The sequence below is a fragment of the Bicyclus anynana genome, chromosome 4 (assembly GCF_947172395.1).
Source record: "Bicyclus anynana chromosome 4, ilBicAnyn1.1, whole genome shotgun sequence".
Classification (NCBI taxonomy): domain Eukaryota; kingdom Metazoa; phylum Arthropoda; class Insecta; order Lepidoptera; family Nymphalidae; genus Bicyclus; species Bicyclus anynana.
Window position 1 is genome coordinate 2310436 of NC_069086.1, and position 9953 is coordinate 2320388.

Consider the following 9953-nt stretch of genomic DNA (forward strand, 5'->3'; position numbering starts at 1 on the left):
TACTAATGAAAATATCAAGAGAATAAAGAATTATATTAAAAAAAAATTATAATCCACAAAAAAAATCTAAAAAATTATACATTGTCTCTCTCCATTTTATGAAAGGCGAGTTCCAAATTGTTCGGAGCCAGCAGCGTTTGATGATATATACGAGTAGGTATTAAACAAATTCAATAACGAAACTGTGGCACTCGTATATGAGATGATGCAGTGTATGAGGCACTTTTGGATACATAATACGAGTTTATGTATCCAAACGTGCCTCATATACTGCCCCGTTGTTCCTGTGGATGGCATCTGTGCCTAGGGATCATGAGCTTCTGGGTTTGAGTAGGTACTATTAAGCTATTCTTTTAAAAAAATCTGCAAAAGTTCAAAAAACATTACTGATTGTTAAACAATCAAACATCGCCTAAGCTCGCTAACCCGCATTCAAGAAGCGTGCTTAACTAAGTTTTTTATTCCGTTTCCTATAAGGAGAGAGTCGTGTAGTCCTAACATACGACCAAGTGAATAGAAATAGGCAAAATGTCGATTAATGGTGACGGAGTGGTCCCAGTTCCATCTCTTTCTTCCCAATGAAAGATATAGCGGTATTTTGACGGCTTCCGTGGCGCAATGGTATGCGCGGTGGATTTATAAAGATGGAGGTCCTGGGTTCGATCCTCGGCTGGGCCGATTGAGGTTTTCTTAATTGGTTCAAAGTGGTGGTTTCGGCCGTCGCGTTTTACTGTTACTGAATTCTTCTTCTTAGTTCTCCCTATTACTGAAGGTCGGAGGTCAGCTTTTTAAACTTTTTCTTGTTTCATGGCTAGGCCGAAAAGTTCTTCGACTGTCTTTATGCTAGTACACTCCCTTATGGTCCAGTTAGGTAGGTCCAATTTTGAGAAGGAGGTGAACCGTCGAATCCAACTCGGTTGGGCCGCATTCGGGAAACTTCGCGATATCTTTTCGTCCGAAATTCCTCAATGCCTGAAGACAAAAGTCTTCGAACAGTGCGTGTTGCCGATGATGACCTATGGGTCCGAGACTTGGACGCTAACTATGGGTTTCATAAGAAAACTCAGAGTCACACAGCAGGCGATGGAACGAGCTATGCTAGGAGTATCTCGTGAGGCGTGATCGAATCAGAAATGAGGCGATCCACAAAGGAACTAAAATCACCGACATTGCTCAACTTGTCGCGAAGCTGAAGTGGCAATGGGCGGGCGAGCATATAGTTCGAAGGGCCGATGGCCGTTGGGATCCCAAGGTGCCCACCCACCCCCACCTGACAACATCAAGCGAGTTGCAGGTATTCACTGGATGCAGGTGGCTCAGTATCGTGATGTTTGGGAGTCCTTACCAAAGGCCTATGTAATGCAGTGGACGTCCATCGGCAGACTGATAAGTCATCAGTCTGCCGATGGACGTTGCCTTATGTTTCGTAGCCAGGACTTCTTCCTTCTTCCTCTTTTGCCTGCAATTTTACCCATCATAATAGTTTGAAGCAAACGGTATCTAACGTATCGCAAAATATGCCATAGTAGTAGGCCGTTAAGATCAATAACAAACCGTACCGTACGTCATATGCTGCAGTTGGTACAGTGTTACTGATAGCTGCATTCATATCTCTTGATATGCTTCCACTGCACTCTTGTGCGTGTAATTTAGCTGCAAGTTATAGCCGAGCCGTTGCTTCATTAACTCCGACATGTTCCAGGTACGGAACAGTTTACGGCGTGACGCGCAAGGGCCTATTGTTTGCTCTTTTGTTGTTTGTTGCAGCTGCGTTTGCGCGCCAGATTTTATGACATCGTTAGTGTCACGGTAGATGGAACAGGCAACGTCAGTTGCAATGAAGAGTTTGTTGACGTTACCTTTAGCTTATTATTTCACTAACAGACGTCCGTTAGCTTCCGTTTCTGTAGGAATACGGGGATATTATTATTATTTACTAGCGGACTCGGTCAAGCTTCGCTTTGACTTACGCCTACCCCTATCCTTCCCCTGCCCTACCCTATCCATCCATGCTATAACCCTCACGGAGCCCGAGACCTTTCCATCGAATGCAAAACCGTGGAAATCGGTTCGTGCGTTCTGGAGTTATAGCGTCAGGAAGGAAAACCCGACTTTTTTTATATAGTAGATTATTATTATTCTTTACAAGTTAGCCCTTGACTACAATCTCACCTGATGGTAAGCGATAATGCAGTCTAAGATGGAAGCGGATTAACTTTTTAGGAGGAGGATGAAAATCCACACTCCTTTCGGTTTCAACACAACATCGTACTGGAACGCTAAATCGCTTGGCGGTACTAGCCACGGCCGAAGCCTCCCACAAACCTGGACCATTTAAGAAAATCTCAATCTGCCCAGCCAGGCTCGAACCCAGGACCTCCGTTTTGTAAATCCACCGCGCATACCACTGCGGAGGCTGTCAAAATAGTTTATTACACTCGTGAATAACGTGGTTTTTTATTGGTAAAATAATTTCAAAGTCGGTTCAGATGGTACAGATTTTGCCCCCTATTGGCCCTTACAACCTCATTAGCTCGCTTTGCGTTTTAATATTAGTATGTATGTAAGCTTATAAATAAAATGTCTGGTAAATCAAGTGTGAATGTGAAGTAGTAATTTTACAATAAATGTAAACAATAAAGGATTTAAAAATATATAATATTATGTATTGTGCGGGGTGATGCCCAGCCGCCGCGCACCTGCATAACCGGGGATACCTAAAATCTTTTATTGCGCAGCTTATCGCACGATGATCGGAAACGTCAAAATGATTGCATTAGACTAAACATAACAATCTTTTTTTGAATTTCTCTAAAGCAAGATACTTAAAATAATACAAACCATCTAAATAGGTACTTATCTAGAACGGCATGGTCTATGAATAATCTAGAATGGTGTAGTGTATAGCCATCTCTCTGGACGATGTTCATGAATTTGTGATTGCTCATTTGTCTAATATCTTGATGAATTCATGAAGTTCCACAAACACAAACAATTCCCAAGCGATTCGTAGCCCGAGAAAACAATTTCGTGAAGTCAAACATCTCGACCGCCGAGATATTTTGAAAACAATCATGTTTGGTTAACTGTTACGCCTCTACTGGCTTGCTATGCTAATGAAACTTGTTTGTTTTTCGTGCTGATAGCTTTAGTAGTTTTAAAAGTATCAAGTACTAGCGGACGCCCGCGACTTCGTCCGCGTGGAATTTAGTTTTACACAAATCCCTCGGTAACCATGGATTTTTCCGGGATGAAAAGTAGCCTATGTGTTAATCTATAATATATCTCAATACCAAATACCAAAGTTCAGCTAATTTGGTTCAGTAGTTGAGGCGTGAAAGAGTAACAAACATTCATATCATTAAAATCATCACTTTTCTAAAATCTCGGAAAACCATGGATTTTTACGGGATTAAAAGTAGCCTATGTGTTAATCCAGAGTAAAATCTATTTCCATTCTAAATTTCAGCCAAATCGCTTCAGTAGTAGCGGCGTTAATGAGTAACAAACATCCATACAAACATTCGCGTTTATAATATTAGTATGATTCACTTCTGCAATTTTGCATAGTATTTTACAAGCTAGGGCATATAAAAGCTATTTAAATATGTGAGGTTGCAACCCTTATGTCACGACCGTTATTTAGGAAAAGGGGGTACACATGGCTTTTATGGTTTATTTGACAAACTATTGGTCTTACAAATAGAACATTTTTTTAAAGATTGTTGAAACCTCTACTACCCTTAGGCCGAAAGTCCGGTGTAAAGTCCGGTGTCAAGTCAAGTCCGGTGGATTGCCCAACGCGGACTGCGATGCTATCGCTGTCCTAAACGCGAATTTATATGGAATTGAAACAGTTGTGCAGTAGTGCCACTAGATGGCGATGTTTCAATTCCTTAGAAATTCGTGTTTACGTTAACGCGATCGTCACAGTATCAAACTGCCACTAGGCCCTCTGTTATCTATATACCCGCGGTTTTGAACTTTAGAAACTCTCGAACTAGATATATTCCAGGCGACAATTAATTACCGCTATCGGAGATGTAATTGCTAATTAGTACGCCGGCAGCCGACAATGATTCAAAGTTCCTCCCCAAGAAGAACGTGCTACGTGACTCGATCTCGTAATTGTGTATCTCTTAGCGTATTCACGACGGTGTCGGCCATTTTTTTCCGGTGAATTGCCAATGTAATTACTTGGCTTGTAGAATGATATTTTTTTTCTGAAACAACCCTTGTTATTAGATATCTTCATTTTATTTTAATGTTCAAGTTCCTCGATTACGAATAACCTTAATTATTTATCTTATTGTGGAGGGGAGGTATCAGTGTTGGTATAAATAGAGGGTATTTGATGACTTGAGCTGACTTGTTTGTTAAGTAGCGTGGACACCGTCACGCTGCCAGTCGCGTTAGTGATTTTGTGCAATAATGTTTTGTGTTGTAATTATTGATCATAAATTGTTTAGTGTGGGCATGGGGAACATGTCGGGCAGGGAAGGCGAGTGTTTATGCATTCTGAAAGGATCCTTTAAACCTACACCCAAGGTCACAAGTCCTGGGACCTGCTCGAGGTGTTTCCTCTACCACAAAATAATGGGGAATCACTATCACTGCTACCCGTTATGTCACACTTAGACTTGGCTAGAACTCATTGGCGTCACCGGGGGATTTGGGTGAGTGCAGAAACATCGCGTGATGGGGTCTGAAGATAAAAGCAGAAGAGATGGGCGGAACGACTCTCTAAGGGCGTTTCATCTGAGATTCGGACCTTGGCTTAGAGGGCCGTTCTGGAAGGGTGTTTTGGCCTGAGTGTATCAGTCGTGGCGCCCCCGAGATCGTGAGTTAAAAAACTGACGTACGAGTGACGTCAGATATCGGGGGCCTCGTCTTCGCCGGCGTATAGTAGCTTGTGTTTGTATTGCCTGGGAAGTTGTCGGTCGTTATGTCATTACTGTTGTATGTCCATGGCGGTTGGGGCGCTTAGGGTGAGAATGTTTGACTTTCTGACTTGACTCTTTAACGATCACTTTCTGATATTAATGACTAGCGGACGCCCGCGACTTCGTCCGCGTGGAATTTAGTTTTTAACAAATCCCTCGGGAACCATGGCTTTTTCCGAGATAAAAAGTAGCCTATGTGTTAATCCAGGCTATAACATATCTCAATACCATATTTCAGCTAATTTGGTTCAGTAGTCAAGGCGTGAAAGAGTAACAAACGTTCATATTATCAAAATCATCCATGGATTTTTTCGGCATAAAAAGTAGCCTATGTGTTAATCCAGAGTAAAATCTATTTCCATTCCAAATTTCAAATTCCAAACATCCATACAAATCCAGACTAACGGTTTAATACTCGTACCCTAACACTGTCCTTCCTATTTGCGTCCGGCTACTGAGAATTTCATAAAAGAAAATATCCCTGCCCAGGACTCGAATTCAGAACTTTATGATACAAAGCTGCTTATGCTAACTACTGAACAAATAAGGCATTTTGTGATACATACAAAAGAAACGGAAAATTGTTCAGATATACAACTCTATCTAATATAGCTACTTGGAAAACTAATTCCATCCTAAACACTAATTGTTTTTTATAAAGCTATGAGCATATTGTTTTTCAATTATCCATTGAAGTTATGGTACGAAGTATAATTGTGACACTCAGCGAAGCGGCAATGCAAAGTGTTTTAATGAGAAATTAATTTTCTCGTTTTTATATTCTGAATTACCATAAAGCATGGTAGATTAATCTTAGAAGGTTGACAATGAAGCTAATTCTCTGTCCCTTATCTTCAAATAAAAAGAAAAACAAATAAAATCTCTACTGATTTATGTCTTTCAATCAACGGTAATCATAATAAAAGGGAGCGTTTTGTAAGAAAACACAATAATATCGTAGTGATACGATAAGAGTTTGTTGGCCCTCATAAATTTGATCTTTTTAGATTGCAATATTTATGTCAATCCATGCATAAGACCGCGTTTTTTACGCGACGACAATAAAGTCGTCGCTAAACACACATTATGAGGTCTGTATACGGTATTATGAGGTCTGTATACGGTATTATGAGGTCTGTATACGGTGTAATAGACCTACTTAATGCCATCAATTATGTTATTCATTGCTTGCTGATTTGTTTATGACTAGAACTGTACAATTTTTTTTCTTCAAAGATTTTTTTAAATTCCAAATCCAGTGGAAAGCTACATTATCAGCGATAATTTTTCCAAACGTCAAAAACGATGTCGTCCATTTTGTGACGTCATGTTGTTACTTGAATGTTACAAAAGGAATAAACGTCAAACTAGTTATTAACTGATAATTTTTCGTTTGGTTAAGGTTTAGTGTTTACGTGTCGTCATGAAATGATAAAATGTGGTCATCATATGGTCACTGTTTTGGCTTGTATTGTCAAAAAATATTTTTAAATTAAAATTTTAATGTATTAAAAAATATGATATTTTTTTTTCAGTGTAGCAGAACAATAATGAACAATTGAATACCATTTCAAATAAAGTGTCAACTAACCTATTATATACAACTAGTAGACGCCGGCGACTGCGTGGAATTTTGTTTTTCACAAATCCCTCGGGAACCATGATTTTTTCCGGGATGAAACTAATGTATATGTTAATCCAGAGTAAAATCTATGTCCATTCCAAATTTCCGCCAAATCGGTTTAGTAGTTGCGGCGTTAAAGAGTAACAAACATCCATACAAACTTTCGCGTTTATAGTATAGTAACTCACACCTTAGTATCGATAACTGCCGATATCCGCACGCCATTTCCACGAGCCCTAAAGGATTTTATAAAGCGGTCACGTAGTTTCGCGTAATAGTTGAGGCTTTGGGAGTCCATTTTTTCACCAAACACGTCCAAAGGAACGACCTGCCTAGCGGTTGGACTTGAAATTGTTTTAGAAGTGTGTAATAAATTATAAATATAATATTATGGCAGGCGTCCACAGATCCGCTTCGGATGCATCACATCAAACGGTTTTAGTATTCTTTGTATAGAAAGTCATACAAGTGCGTCCACTGATCCACATCAGATTGCATCGATAGAATTTTATCAACCAGAAAATTAAAAATCTGTCTGAACCGATACGTAGGATTGGATCAGTGGTCGCCTACCATTAGACGGGCAATTAAAATAGCTCCATTCTTGGCAGTTACTTATGACGTCGCGATTACATGAAACAGTATTGAAAAAATATCTGGAAATCCAAAGTTGCTTATGCATCGCCACACCGTACCGAATATGGAACAATCTAGAGCAACTAGGCAATACATTTAAATGTTAGCAATTTAGTTCAACGTTGCTGGCAATACCCCGCATGCATCGTAGCAAAAGCGAAACATGGCTACGAGTATATCAACGACCAAGAAAGGAAGAAAATTAACTTTCCAACCGAATATTTGGCAATACGTGTCGTAGACATGAGCAATAAGAAATAAACAAAATCCAGCACCTCGGAGCATGCTTGCTCTTTGAGCGATTTAAGACTAGCGTTTTATACGCGCGTATGAGCTCGTTTTTGGAAGCGTATGTAGGCGCGTATAGACGCGCCTTTGGGCGCCTTTTTTTCGTCATCTTAGTCGACGGCGATGTTTCTTCGTCAGAATCCTTGTTTATACTGATACGACACCACCGGAATATACCCGTTTACGTGAGTTTGGTTTTTTGAGGCGCGTCAAGGTAGTTTTTTCTTGGCGACCGCGACATGCGACCGTGTGACCCACTGCTTAGTTTAATTTATATGGAGCACTTAACAAAAGTGATCGCGCGACGCGGTCTTGGGCTTTGTTTAGTGCTCGTGCGACCTCATCGCTGTCGCAGGTCGCGATCGCGCGTCACAGTCGCCAAGATCGAAATGCTACCTTAATGTAGCGCGCGTTAACCGCGTATGCTGAAACGACCGTATACGCGAAAAAAAATACGCTAGTATGAAATCACACTATCGCCCGATTTATTAAAAGTGTTAGTTACGGTAGTTTGCCGCCTACTCTCAGACCCTTATGCCATCACTGACAGTAACAATCATACAAACTCACATTTATGTATAATTATACGTCCAACAATCATATAAGGCTCAACCATAATGTCTCTCATTGGAATTACGAATTTACAAGCGCAAAATAAAGTCCCTCAGGGAATAGGCACCACACCTACTCATCCCTTCGCCTCAGTTGGCCCCGGTTTACCCTTGTCGTCTACATTTGTTATCATTTTGCTACCCTCAAAGGGACGTCGGTTAATTTTATTGCGGACCGCAGAACCGTTGGAAACAGTCGAGTGGAAACTTTTAATATTATTTTACTATTTTAATTGTATTTTGAAATAGGTTTAAAATGTATTTCTGTTGGACCACCACTCTGTTGGCGGAGCAAAGCTTTAGTTTGTAAGGTCCTAGATTCGATTAACAGATTTTAAAAAAGTGTATTAATTGCCAGACCTTTTTTTTAAAAAATTCCTCTGCTCTAAATATAACCAACATTAACTAGCGGTTGTGAATCAGTCATCAGAAGCATGTAAGTGCTAGACTCGATCGAGAGGTCATGGGTTCGAATCCCCACCCACTGTGGGGTAGAGCCATATCCGCTCCTAACACAATATTTTCGGTTAATAGGGGTTCCTACTCCTCCTTCTAAAATTCTCTAAGGTTTATTCATATCAAAAATTCTTCTCGCAGCACTCTCCAGGTTCTCTCAAAGAAAAAGGTTTTCATGCGAATTTCCAACGAAATAATTAATTACAGAATAATTACTAAATAAATAATTAATTAACACATTATGTTCTCATCGCCGCCCCAGATAATTATTATTATCATCCTATATTAACGGCCCACAGGGGCAAGTCTCCTTCCTTATGGGAGAGAGCATGTGGAGTTTATACCCACCACGCTGCTTCAATGCGAGTTGGCGGGCGACTGATAATGTTCTATTTATTAACAACCACTATCATGGTATGTAGCCATGTGGCACGTCGATTCTCTTTCTACATAGCGTTTGTAGAAAGAGAACGCTTCGAAAATTATAGAATGTGTGGGAATGACATTCACCGTCGACAGGTCATGTGATCAAGTTGTCGATCGCATCTGTCATTCCTACACATTTTAGTTAATTTTCGAAGTGTTAGCGTTTGTAAAAAGAGAATAGACTTACCACTTGGCTAAAGCCCGAGACATTAATGAAAATGGGTGACGGCTTAACATGCTCTCGAGGCACGGTGTAACACCACCAAGTTCTACACTCCGTACTGAAAATATCAAAAAGAAAGATATATATACAAAGTATTCCATAGACCGATCCAGGACTCGAACCCTACCTCGATCGAGGACCTCGTGATCCGAAGCCAAATAGGCTAACCTATGGGCCTACGAGGCAGTTAAATAAGAAGGAAATATTAACCATAACCCAGGGATTAGTAGGCCTTATTTCAACTCTAGCAATGTTAATATTAGATTGACAGTAACAAACCACTGATGAATGCGTCTGGTCAAATGAACAATGGTCTTATTCCTTCAATACTCGTAATTCGTAATGTATCCCTCAGAGTGAACAGTGAAGCCAATAAACTAGAGTAGACACCGCAATGAAACTGTTACAGTTCATCATCACGGTTATAGACGTGAATTGTTGCCATTGAAACTGTTTGTTATAATGTCTAGATTGTTAATAGTCTTTGGGCCCAACAAAAAAATTTAATTCATGACCAAACTTTGTGTATCTGAGTGATCAGTAATTCATGGCGAATCAGACAAAATTATAAATCTGTCTCTTTGGTGGCTCTTTCTAAGCCGTCTTCCCCTGGATTAACTTTAATCACTCACGATGTTTATCCTTCTTTTTTCTTTTTTTGTTATTCTTTACAAGTTAGCCCTTGACTATAATCTCACCTGATGGTAAGTGATGATGCAGTCTAAGATGGAAGCGGGCTAACTTGT